General features: G+C 46.8%; 1 long non-coding RNA gene across 1 annotated transcript in view; it reads right to left on the minus strand.

The window, feature by feature from the left end:
- Nucleotides 1-12,174, minus strand: part of LOC308473672 — a 63,659-nt gene that overhangs the window by 37,844 nt on the left and 13,641 nt on the right. The window lies entirely within an intron of this gene.

Below are 12,174 nucleotides of genomic sequence, written 5' to 3' on the forward strand. Positions count from 1 at the left end.
TTGCCCCTCCTCTGCATGTGTTTCATTTTTCTTTCATATTAAATTTTATTTGCCGTACCCATTTTTATTGTATCCTGTATGTATTTATGCTTGGCATAGTTCATAGCTTCTCTGAGTTATTCAAGCCCCTTCGCCACGGCAAGGCAGTGATCCATGAAGGGGATCGCTCCATGATCACTGCAGATGGTGACAGCAGCCACAAAATTAAAAGACTCCTGCTTCTTGGGAGAAAAGCAATGACAAACCTAGACATCATCTTAAAAAGCAGAGACATCACCTTGCCGACAAAGGTCCATATAGTTAAAGCTATGGTTTTCCCAGTAGTGATATATGGAAGTGAGAGCTGGAGCATAAAGAAGGCTGATCGCCGAAGAATTGATGCAAGACTGCAAGACTGCAAGAAGATCAAACCTCTCCATTCTTAAGGAAATCAGCCCTGAGTGCTCACTGGAAGGACAGATCCTGAAGCTGAGGCTCCAAGACTTTGGCCACCTCATGAGAAGAGAAGACTCCCTGGAAAAGACCCTGATGTTGGGAATGATGGAGGGCACAAGGAGAAGGGGAAGACAGAGGACGAGATGGTGACAGTGTTCTCGAAGCTACCAGCATGAGTCTGACCAAACTGCGGGAGGCAGTGGAAGACAGGAGTGCCTGGCGTGCTCTGGTCCATGGGGTCACGAAGAGTCGGACACGACTAAACGACTAAACAACAACAATGTATTTATGCCAATAAACTTATATATATGTGTGTGCGAACATTACCCTAGCATATGCACTGCAGAATTCAGAGAGGTAAGAACTTTCAGAATGGCTGTGTTCTGGTTTGCTTATACTTTCGGAAAGTTCTTCCCTTAAATGAATCAGATTTCTCTCTATGTGGTCTTATGAAATAACTGCCCGTGGTGCGTGATCTGTGACTGCCTATTCACATATGCATGTGGTTGCAGTGCTCACAAGGGAGGTAACTTGCAGTAGTCTTGAAGTCTCCACAGATGTCCCAAATGTCTGACAGTGCTTTTCGCAGTTCCTCCACAGTTCCTCCGAGGTAAGGCACGCAGATCTAGCTCCAAGCAGAAGGCTGCTGTTTGCGATAAACATCTGCTCCCTGTTCTTCCAGGAACCTCCAGACTCCTAAAAAAGAAGGAAAGGAAAAGATTCGCAGGGGAGGGGGGAGGCGTCTTGTAAGAGCAAATATTTTCATGCTTTGTGTCCTGCCCAAAAGCAGCAGATCATATATTGCCATTATTCTGTTAAGCCCGCTGCCTTTAAAAGTCAAGAAACTGATACAAGCCCGTGCGGTTGTCAAATCACACTCGGCTTCCTCCGCAGTTCCGCCTGTCCTCTGGGGTTATGGTGGAAAATTTGTTTGCACATGAATCTGAGTCGAACTTAGCGAGGCGATGTCAATCTCAAATTTGCCTTCCGGGAATTGCGCAGTTTGCAAGGTTGCTACTTTCTCTGTGACATTGCTTTTTTTATACAGGGTAGAAGTAGAATATTAAGATGATTGCTTCCAGATGCAAAGGTTGGAGGAGACAAGAAGAAATTGGCACTGGAAAGGTGGACAAACTGGTGGGAGAGGACTATGACATATTGAAGCAATCTAAGCGGAAGATGCAACGTTAGCCAAGGCTGTCAGATGTATGTGTGTTTCTGCGTGTGCATATCTGCAAATACTAGAAAGGCTGCAAGAGATGGTTGCTTGTCTTACTTAAGTTATCTGGGTTGCAATCCTACAGCACTTACCAGGAACCAAGCACCATTTGATGCACAGGGCATTGTATTACACTGTTCAACAGAAAGGTAAAGGTAAAGGACCCCTGACAGTTAAGTCCAGTCGCAGATGACTCTGGGGTTGTGGCACTCATCTCGCTTTACAGGCCAAAGGAGCTGGTGTTTGTCCACATACAGTTTTTCCAGGTCATGTGGCCAGCATGACTAAGCCGCTTCTGGCGCAATGGAACACCGAAACTGGAGCAGCGCACAGCAACGCCGTGTACCTTCCTGCCAGAGCGCTACTGTAGTCTAAAACACAGAGCCTAGGGCTTCCCAATCAGAAGGTCGTTGGTTCAAATCCCCGCGATGGGGTGAGCTCCCATTGCTCGGTCCCTGCTCCTGCCAACCTAGCAGTTCAAAAACACATCAAAGTGCAAGTGGATAAATAGGTACCGCTCTGGGGGGAAGGTAAATAGCGTTTCCGTGTGCTGCTCTGGTTCACCAAAAGCAGCTTAGTCATGCTGGCCACATGACCCGGAAGCTGTACGCCGGCTCCCTCAGCCAATAAAGCGAGATGAGTGTCACCACCCCAGAGTCGTCTGTGACTGGACTTAACAGTCAGGGGTCCCTACCTATTTATCTACTTGCACTTTTGGCGTGCTTTCAAACTGCTAGGTTGGCAGGAGCTGGGACAGAGCAACGTTGAACGAAATCCTTCTGGAAGTCCATTCGACTTCAAAAATATTTGGAATCCAAGGTGTGACTTGGATTTGGTACAGATCCATGAACTGGGGGCCGGCATATTACACCGATCCTGGTCCGACTGCACTAGCTAGTAATTAGTTTTCGGGTCCAATTCAAAGTGCTGGTTTTAACCTATAAAGTGTTAAACAGCTAAGGACTGCAATACCTCAAGGACTGTCTCTTTCCGCATGAACCTACGTAGAACCTGAGATCATATTCTGAGGCCCTTCTTCATGTGCCTCCTCCTCGAGAGGTCCGGAGGGTGGCAACACGAGAACAGGCCTTCTCTGCAGTGGCTCCCTATCTGTGGAATGCTCTCCCCAGGGAAGTTTGCCTGGCGCCATCATTATACACCTTTAGGTGCCAGGCAAAAATGTTCCTTTTTAACCAGACCTTTGGTTGATCTGATTTACATCTAATGCCCCTTTAAAATGTGTTTTTTTGGGAGGGCTGTTGGGTTGTTGTTTTTATTTATATTAGATATTTTGTGGTTTTATATCTTGATTTTATTCTGTGAACTACCCTGAAACCCCCCCCAGGTATAGGGCGGTATATAAATTTAATAAATAATAATAATAATATTGCAAATGGGTTCAAATTTTGAGCCTGAAGGTTCACTACTTTGAACTAAAAGCAAAACGAAAACTCTTTTTTAAAGGCCACAAAAGATCGGTTGGTCGGTCAGTCGGTTGGTCGGTCGGTTGATCGGTCGATTAGTCGGTGGGTCAATAGGTTGGTTGGTCGATTAGTCGGTCGGTCAATCGGTTGGTCGGTCGGTTGATCAGTCATTTAGTCGATCGGTCGATCAGTTGGTCGGTCGGTTGGTTGATCAGTTGTTCGGTCGGTCGGTCAGTCGGTTGGTTGGTTGGTTGGTTGATTAGTCAGTCGGTCGGTTGATCGGTTGTTCAGTCAATCGGTCAGTCGGTTGGTCGGTCGGTCAGTTGGTTGGTTGGTCGATTGGTTGGTCGGTTGATCGGTTGTTTGGTCAGTTGGTCGGTCGGTCGGTCGGTCAATCAGTTGGTCGGTAGGTTGGTCTGTCGATCGATCGATCGGTCGATTAGTCAGTCGATTAGTCGGTCGGTCGATCGGTTGGTCGGTCGATTAGTCAGTTGGTCAATCGCTTGGTCGGTTGGTTGATCGGTCAATTAGTTGGTCGATTAGTCGGTCAGTTGGTTGGTCGGTCGATCGATTGGTTGATTAGTCGGTCGATTAGTTGGTCGTTCGGTCGGCCGATTGGTTGTTCGGTTGGTCGGTTGATCGGTTGATCAGTCGATTGGTTGGTTGGTTGGTCTGTCGGTTGGTTGGTCAGTCGGTTGGTTGGTCAGTCGGTTAGTCGGTTGGTGGGTTGGTCACTTGGTCGATCGGTTGGTCGGTCGATTAGTCAGTCGGTCAATCGCTTGGTCGGTTGGTTGATCGGTCAATTAATTGGTCGATTAGTCAGTCGGTTGGTTGGTCGGTCGATCGGTTGATTAGTCGGTCGATTAGTTGGTTGTTCGGTCGGCCGATTGGTTGTTCGGTCGGTTGGTTGATCAGTCGATCAGTCGATTGGTTGGTTGGTCTGTCGGTTGGTTGGTTGGTCGGTCAGTCGGTCGGTCAGTTGGTTGGTTGGTCAGTCGGTTAGTTGGTTGGTCGGTTGGTCACTTGGTCGGTTGATTGGTTGATTAGTCGGTCGGTCAGTCGATCAGTCGATTAGTCGATCGGTTTGTCGGTTGGTTCATCGGTTGTTCAGTTGGTTGGTTGGTTGGTCAATCGGCCAGTCAGTCAGTCGGTTGAATGGTCAGTTGATAGGTCGATTAGTCGGTTGGTCGATCGGTCGGTCGGTCGGTCGATTGGTCAATCGGTTGGTCATTCAGTTGGTTGGTAGGTTGGTTGGTTGGTTGGTTGGTTGGTCAATCGTCCGGTCGGTAGGTTGGTTGGTTGGTCAGTCGGTTAGTCGGTTGGTTGGTTGGTTGGTTGGTTGGTTGGTTAGTTGATAGGTCGGTCGGTCAGTCAGTCGATTAGTCAGTCGGTTGATCGGTTGGTCAGTCAATTAGTCGGTCAGTCAATCGGTTGGTCGGTTGGTTGATTGGTCAATTAGTCGGGCGATTAGTCGGTTGGTTGGTTGGTTGGTTGGTTGGTTGGTTGGTTGGTCAATTAGTCGGTTGGTCGATCGGTTGGTTGGTTGGTCGGTCGATCAGTTGATTAGTCGGTAGGTTGGTCATTCAGTCGGTCAGTCGGTTGTTCGGTTGGTTGGTCGGTCAATTAGTTGGTCGATCGGTTGGTTGGTTGGTTGGTTGGTCGGTTAGTCGGTTGGTTGGTTGGTCGGTTGGTTGGTTGGTCAGTCGGTTGATCTGTTGTTTCATTGGTTGGTTGGTCAATCGGCCAGTCAGTCGGTCAGTTGAACGGTCAGTTGATTGGTCGATTAGTCGGTTGGTCGATCGGTTGTTTGGTCGATCAGTCAGTCGGTCGGTCGGTCGGTCGGTTGGTCGATCAGTCAGTTGGTTGGTTGGTTGGTTGGTTGGTCATTCAGTCGGTCGATTGGTTGGTTGGTCGATTCGTCGGTCGGTCAATCGCTTGGTCGGTCATTTGATCGGTCAATTAGTTGGTCGATTAGTCGGTCGGTCGGTCGGTTGATTGGTCGATCGGTTGATTAGTCGGTTGGTCGGTCGGCCGATTGGTTGGTTGGTCGGTTGATCGGTCGATCAGTCGATTGGTTGGTTGGTTGGTCTGTCGGTTGGTTGGTTGGTCAGTCGGTCGGTCAGTCGGTTGGTTGGTTGGTCAGTCAGTTAGTCGGTTGGTTGGTTGGTCAGTTGATTGGTTGATTAGTCGGTCGGTCGGTCGGTCAGTCGATCAGTCGATTAGTCGATCGGTTTGTCGGTTGGTTGATCGGTTGTTCAGTTGGTTGGTTGGTCGGTCAGTCGGTTGTTAGGTCGGTTGGTTGGTTGGTTGGTTGGTCGGTTGATCGGTTGTTTGGTTCGTCCGTTGGTCAATCGGCCAGTCAGTCGGTCGGTTGAACAGTCGGTTGATCGGTCGATTAGTCGGTTGGTTGGTTGGTTGGTCGGTCAGTCGGTTGGTCATTCAGTTGGTTGGTAGGTTGGTTGGTTGGTTGGTCGGTCAATTAGCCGGTCGGTAGGTTGGTTGGTTGGTCGGTCGATCGGTTGGTTGTTTGGTCGGTCAGTCGGTTGGTCGGTTGATTGGTTGGTCAGTCGGTCTGTCAGTCAGTCGGTTGGTTGGTCATTCAGTTGGTTGGTTGGTTGGTTAGTCGATAGGTCGGTTGGTCAGTCAGTCGATTAGTCAGTCGGTCGATCGGTTGGTCGGTCGATTAGTCGGTCAGGCAATCGGTTGGTTGATCGATCAATTAGTCGGTCGATTAGTCGTTTGGTTGGTTGGTCAATTAGTCGGTCGGTCGGTCGATCGGTTGTTCGGTCGGTAGGTTGGTCATTCAGTTGGTCGGTCGGTTGTTCGGTTGCTTGGTCGGTCAATTAGTTGGTCAATCGGTCGGTTGGTTGATCGGTCGATCAGTTGGTTGGTCGATCGATCGATTGTTCAGTCGATCGGTCAGTCGGCTGGTAGGTTGGATGGTCAGTTGGTCGATTAGTCTGTCGGTCGATCAGTTGGTTGGTCGGTCAGTTGGTCATTCAGTTGGTTGGTTGGTCGGTCAATCCGTCGGTCAGTCAGCTGGTTGATTGGTTGGTTGGTCAGTCGATTAGTCGATCGGTTGATCGGTTTGTCGGTCGGTTGATCGGTTGTTCATTCAGTTGGTTGGTTGGTTGGTTGGTTGGTCCGTTGGTCGGTTGCTTGGTTGGTTGATTGGTCGGTTCATCGGTTGCTTGGTTGGTTTGTCGGTCGGTTGATCGGTTGTTCGCTCGATCGGTTAGTTGGTTGGTTGGTTGGTCGGTTGGTTGATCGGTCAATTAGTCGGTTGGTTGGTCGATCAGTTGTTCGGTCAATCGGTTAGTCGGCTGGTCAGTCAGTCGATCGGTCGGACGGTCGGTCGGTTGGTTGGTCGGTCAGTCAGTCGGTTGGTTGGTCGGTCGGTTGGTCAGTCGGTTAGTCGATCAGTCGGTCGGTCGGTCAGTTGGTTGGTCGGTCAATCGGTCGAATGGTCGGTCGGTCGATTAGTCGGTCGGTCGGTCGGTCGATCGGTTGATTAGTCGGTCGGTCAATTGTTGGTCAGTCTGTTGGTCGGTCAGTCGGTCGGTTGGTAGGTTGGTCAGTCGATTAGTCGATCGGTCGGCCGGTCAATCGGTTGGTTGGTTGATCGGTTGGTCGGTCGGTTGATCGGTCGATTAGTCGGTTGGTCGGTTTGATTGGTCGATTAGTCGGTTGGTAGGTCGGTCGATCGGTTGTTGGGTTGGTTGGTTGGTCGGTTGGTTGGTCGGTCAATCGGTCGGTTGGTTGGTGGGTTGATCGGTTGGTCGGTCAGTTGATCGGTTGATTAGTCGGTCGATCGGTCGGTTGTTTGGTCAATTAGTCGGTCGGTCGGTTGGTTGGTGGATTGGTCGGTTGGTCGGTCGGTCAGTTGGTTGGTTGATCGGTTGGTCGGTTGGTCAGTCGGTTGATTGGTCGATTCGTCAGTTGGTTGGTTGGGTGGTTGGGTGGTTGGTTGGTCAGTCAGTCGGTCGGCCGGTCAGTTGGTAGGTTGTTTGGTCGGTTGATCGGTTGTTCGGTCAGTCGGTTAGTTGGTTGGTTGGTTGGTTGGTTGGTTGGTTGGTTGGGCGGTCGGTTAGTTGGTCGGTTGGTCAGTTAGTCAGTTGGTTGGTTGGTTGGTTGGTTGGTTTGTTGGTTGGTTGGTTGGTTGGTTGGTTGTGTGCTGGTCCTGGGGGGAGTTGCCATGAGGCGTGGTCAGAGTCCGGTCCTGGGCCGAGGGTCTGGAGACAGTCCACCAAGGGCAGAGCGGGGTCCAAAGCAAGAAGCCGGGCGTGGTCGGGAATTCCGGAAAAACAGGTCTGGGTGCTGGCAGAAACAGGTTTCCAACGTCGTTGCTCCCGCAACCTGGGACTGGGCTGACTGGCCTTTATCTCCCTTTTTTTTTTTAAATGATATTTATTCCAAATTTAAAATTACAAAAAAGAAAAGAAAAGCCATACAGAATAAAATAAACATATAACAAAAAACAGACAGTAAGAAAAACTTAACAAAAAATATAAAAATACATTACATTAAGATAAAGCAAAAAACAGATTAAACCTTTACCTAACCTTTTTTCCTTTTACTTATTTCCATGACCTCCTCTCACCTCCCAGCTTTGTATTCTAGTTCAAATCGTATTTCCAGCAGATCCTTCTAACCTTCTTTTCATTTACTTATTTTAACGTTCAATAATATAATTAATCCTCCTCTATTTCATCAATTTCTATACTTCATTTTTACTTAATCCATTATATCATATCTGCCAAAACGACCTAATATTCTTTTTCCAACCTCTTTCTAACATTCTTTTATGTTGCAATATTTTTGAAGATATATTTTAAATTTTTTCCAATCTTCTTCCATCGACCCTTCTCCCTGGTCTCGAATTCTGCCGGTCATCTCAGCCAATTCCATATAGTCCATCACTTTCATCTGCCATTCTTCTCGGGTAGGCAATTCTTGTGTCTTCCAGAATTTCCCAATGAGTATTCTTGCTGCTGCTGTCGCATACATGAAAAAAGTTCTATCTTCCCTTCGCACCAATTGGCCGACCATGCCCAAGAGGAAGGCCTCTGGTTTCTTTAGAAAAGTATATTTCAATACCTTTTTTAATTCATTATATATCATTTCCCAGAAGGCCTTGATCTTTGGGCACGTCCACCAAAGGTGAAAGAAAGTACCTTCGTTTTCTTTACATTTCCAACATTTATTATCAGGCAAATGATAGATTTTTGCTAGCTTGACTGGGGTTAAGTACCACCTATAAATCATTTTCATTATATTTTCTCTTAAGGCATTACAAGCCGTAAATTTCATACCTGTGGTCCATAACCGTTCCCAGTCAGCAAACATAATATTATGTCCAAAATCTTGTCCCCATTTAATCATAACAGATTTAACCGTTTCATCCTGTGTATTCCATTTCAGCAACAAATTATACATTCTTGACAAATTCTTAGTTTTAGGCTCTAACAATTCAGTTTCCAATTTGGATTTTTCCTCCTGGAAACCAATCTTTTTATCTGAGTTAAAAGCCTCCCTTATTTGATAATAATGAAGCCAGTCTCGAACTTTGGTTTTTAGTTTGTCGAAACTCTGCAGCTTTAGTTTATCTCCAACTTGTTCTAAAATTTCACAGTATTTTGGCCAGTTTGTCTCCATATTAGTTTTTTTCAAAGCCTTAGCCTCCATTGGTGACAGCCACCTTGGTGTTTTACTTTCCAACAAATCCTTATATCTCACCCAAACATTAAACAGTGCTTTCCTGACAATATGGTTCTTAAAGGCCTTATGCGCTTTGACCTTGTCATACCATAAATATGCATGCCATCCAAACACATTATCAAAACCTTCTAAGTCCAAAATATCCGTGTTTTCAAGAAGCAGCCAATCTTTCAGCCAGCAAAATGCGGCTGATTCATAATAAAGTTTAAGGTCTGGCAGGGCAAATCCACCTCTTTCCTTTGCATCTGTTAATATTTTAAATTTTATTCTAGGCTTCTTGCCCTGCCAGACAAATTTAGAGATATCTCTCTGCCACCTCTTGAAACAGTCCATTTTGTCCACAATTTGCAATGTTTGAAACAAAAACAACATTCTAGGCAATACATTCATCTTTATCGCAGCAATTCGGCCCAACAATGATAGCTTCAATTTTGACCATATTTCCAAATCCTTCTTTACTTCTAACCAACATTTTTCGTAGTTATCTTTAAACAAATTCACATTTTTAGCAGTCATATGAACCCCTAAATATTTCACTTTATTAACTAATGTTAATCCTGTCTCCTTCTGAAACCTCTCTTTCTCAATCTCTGTAAGATTTTTCTCTAATACCTTAGTTTTCATCTTATTCAATTTAAAACCTGCTACATGACCAAATTCTTGAATTAATTGCAATACTCTTTTTGTACTGGATTCTGGCTCCTGTAGTGTCAAAACTAAATCATCAGCAAAAGCTTTCAATTTGTACTGTTTAGCTCCGAGTTGTATACCTTTAACCAATTGGTCTTTCCTAATCCTATTGAGCAAAACCTCCAGGACCGATATAAAAAGCAGTGGGGAGATTGGGCAACCCTGTCTTGTTCCTTTCTCTATCTTAAATTCCTCTGTAACTACGTTATTTACAATCAGCTTAGCTTTTTGTTCTGAATAAATTGCACCTATACCGTTTTCAAAACTTTGACCTACCCCCATCCCCTGCAGATTTTTCTTCATAAAATTCCAAGAAATATTGTCAAAGGCTTTCTCCGCGTCCACAAATATTAAAACCGCTTTGGTATTAATATTAACTTGCAATTTTTCTAAAATATTAATGATATTCCTCGTATTATCTGACAGATGTCTCCCCAGGAGAAAGCCCGCTTGGTCTTTATGAATTTCTTTCACCAATACATTTTTTAATCTTTTAGCCATAATTTCCAAAAATTTTGTAATCCACATTAAGTAGGGATATGGGACGGTAGTTCTTCAACTGTGTCTTTTCCACTTCTGTTTTCGGTATGAGTGTAATGTATGCTTCTTTCCACGACTCGGGTGCTTTTCCTCCCCGTAGTATTTCATTGCAAACTTCTTTCAAAGGCTGCATTAACCATTCTTTCAAGACTGGCCTTTATCTCCTCTGGGGCCTAGGGCGGTCCCGGCCCACAGGTGACTCGCCTCTCCTGGCCTTAAGGCAAGCACTCTTCCTGAGAGAACCTAGTTCCCTCCGCCTCTCTGCCCTGAGCCTCTGCAGCTCAGGAGAGGCTGGAGGGTTACTGGACCCAGAGGCAGCCTCGCCTTCTCCTGACAGAGCTGGGAGAGGAGCACCTGCAGGCAATGGGTCCTCAATCACCTCGGGAGCCAGAGTGGATTCATCTGGTGTCTGCTCCTGAGGGTCCGGCACAGGTGCAGGCCCTTCAGATTCAAGGCCCTGACCCGGCTGAGCCGGCCCTGGAGGCGGGGACTCCTGTGCAGGCTGGGATTCCTTCGGTTCAGCCTCTGAATCAGATTCCCAGGCCATCAAAGGTTGGTTGGTCAGTTGGTTGCTTGGTTGGTTGGTTGGTTGGTTGGTTGATTGCTTGGTTGGTTGGCTGGTCGGTTGATCAGTTGTTCGGTCGGTCAGTTGGTTGGTTGGTCGGTCAATCAGTCGGTCAGGTGATAGGTTGGTCGGTTGGTTGGTCGGTTGGTTGGTCGGTTGTTCGGTCGATCGGTTGGTTGGTCGGTTAGCCGGTTGGTTGGTTGGTCGGTCAGTTGGTAGGTTGGTCGGTTGGTTGGTTGGTCGGTCGATTGATCGGTTGTTTGGTTGATCGCTTGGTTGGTTGATCGATTGGTTGGTTGGTCGATCGGCCAGTCAGTCAGTTGGTTGGTCATTCAGTTGGTTGGTTGGTTGATTGGTCGGTTGGTTGGTTGCTTGGTTGGTCGGTTGGTGGGTCGATCGGTCGGCCGGTTGGTCGGTTTGTTGATCGGCCGGTCAGTCGGTTGGTTGGTCATTCAGTTGGTTGGTTGGTTGGTTGGTTGTTCGATTGGTAGGTTGGTTGGTCGGTTGCTTGGTTGCTTGGTTGGTCACTCGGTTGGTCGGTCAGTCAGTCAGTTGGTTGGTTGGTCGGTCAGTCAATCGGTCGGTCGGTTGGTCAGTCAGTCAGTCAGTCATTGTAAACAATACTGAGCTAGATGGACAAATGGTTTTGACTTGGTATATGGCAGCTTCCTACGTTGCTTGTGTTGCCCTTGGCATGGAGACTGGGTTTCTTGAAGGATGGTACAGATGGTACAGACAGCCAATCAGAAGCTGTGGAATCCACATCGGATGTTTGAGTTCCAAAGAACGTTTGCAAACTGGAACACTCCCGGGTTTGTGTCATTCGGGAGCCAAAACATTCGACTCTCAAGGTGTTCGACTTCTGAGGCACGACTGTATATACTCTCCAGAACCAAGAAACGGATGGAGGGATGCAGGACATTATTTTTCCCTCAATTCTGCACTGCTTGTTTAAGCCTGGGAGGGCAGAGGACAATGAGGTTGCATCTCTTTTGCCTTGCATTGCAGTCGATTGGAGGAGATTTAATTGGATTAAGCTGAACTAGATCCTATAAAGTTTTTAGATTGCACCCAGGTCTGCCAAGGCAAAGAAGCACACAATGGCTGATCTCCCTTTTTGAAAACATAAAATTCAGCAGCCTCATCTGAAGGCAGGGATCAAATGCAAACTACAATCTCAGTTTCCTCCCAGTTTTACTTTACATTCAGCCTGACGGAAAGTTCTGGAGAACTCCAGAAGCTCACTTGCTATTCTGTGACATTTTTGTTGGTCATAATAGAGGTTCTTTCTCAATTGTGAGTTTGAAGATTGTGGAATTTCTCTTGACAGAGATGATTCTGGACACAGTTCTTAGCATCTATGGTGCAGGTTTTTTCCACCAGGGGGCACCTAAAGCCCACAGAAGTTGCCTCTTCAACGTACTGCATGCCTTAGAGAGGGAGGGTTTATATATACACAAAATGTATATATTTTCCAGATGGTTGTGTCAGTGGAAACTGCTCAGGGCTCTCTTAGGTCGAATGCCACCATAACGTATGCAGCATGCAAACTACCAGCGTACTGGCTAGGTTAAAGAAATAAA

This window comes from Podarcis pityusensis (assembly GCF_964106645.2).
Source record: "Podarcis pityusensis genome assembly, chromosome: 3".
In the NCBI taxonomy this organism is placed as follows: Eukaryota; Metazoa; Chordata; class Lepidosauria; order Squamata; family Lacertidae; genus Podarcis; species Podarcis pityusensis.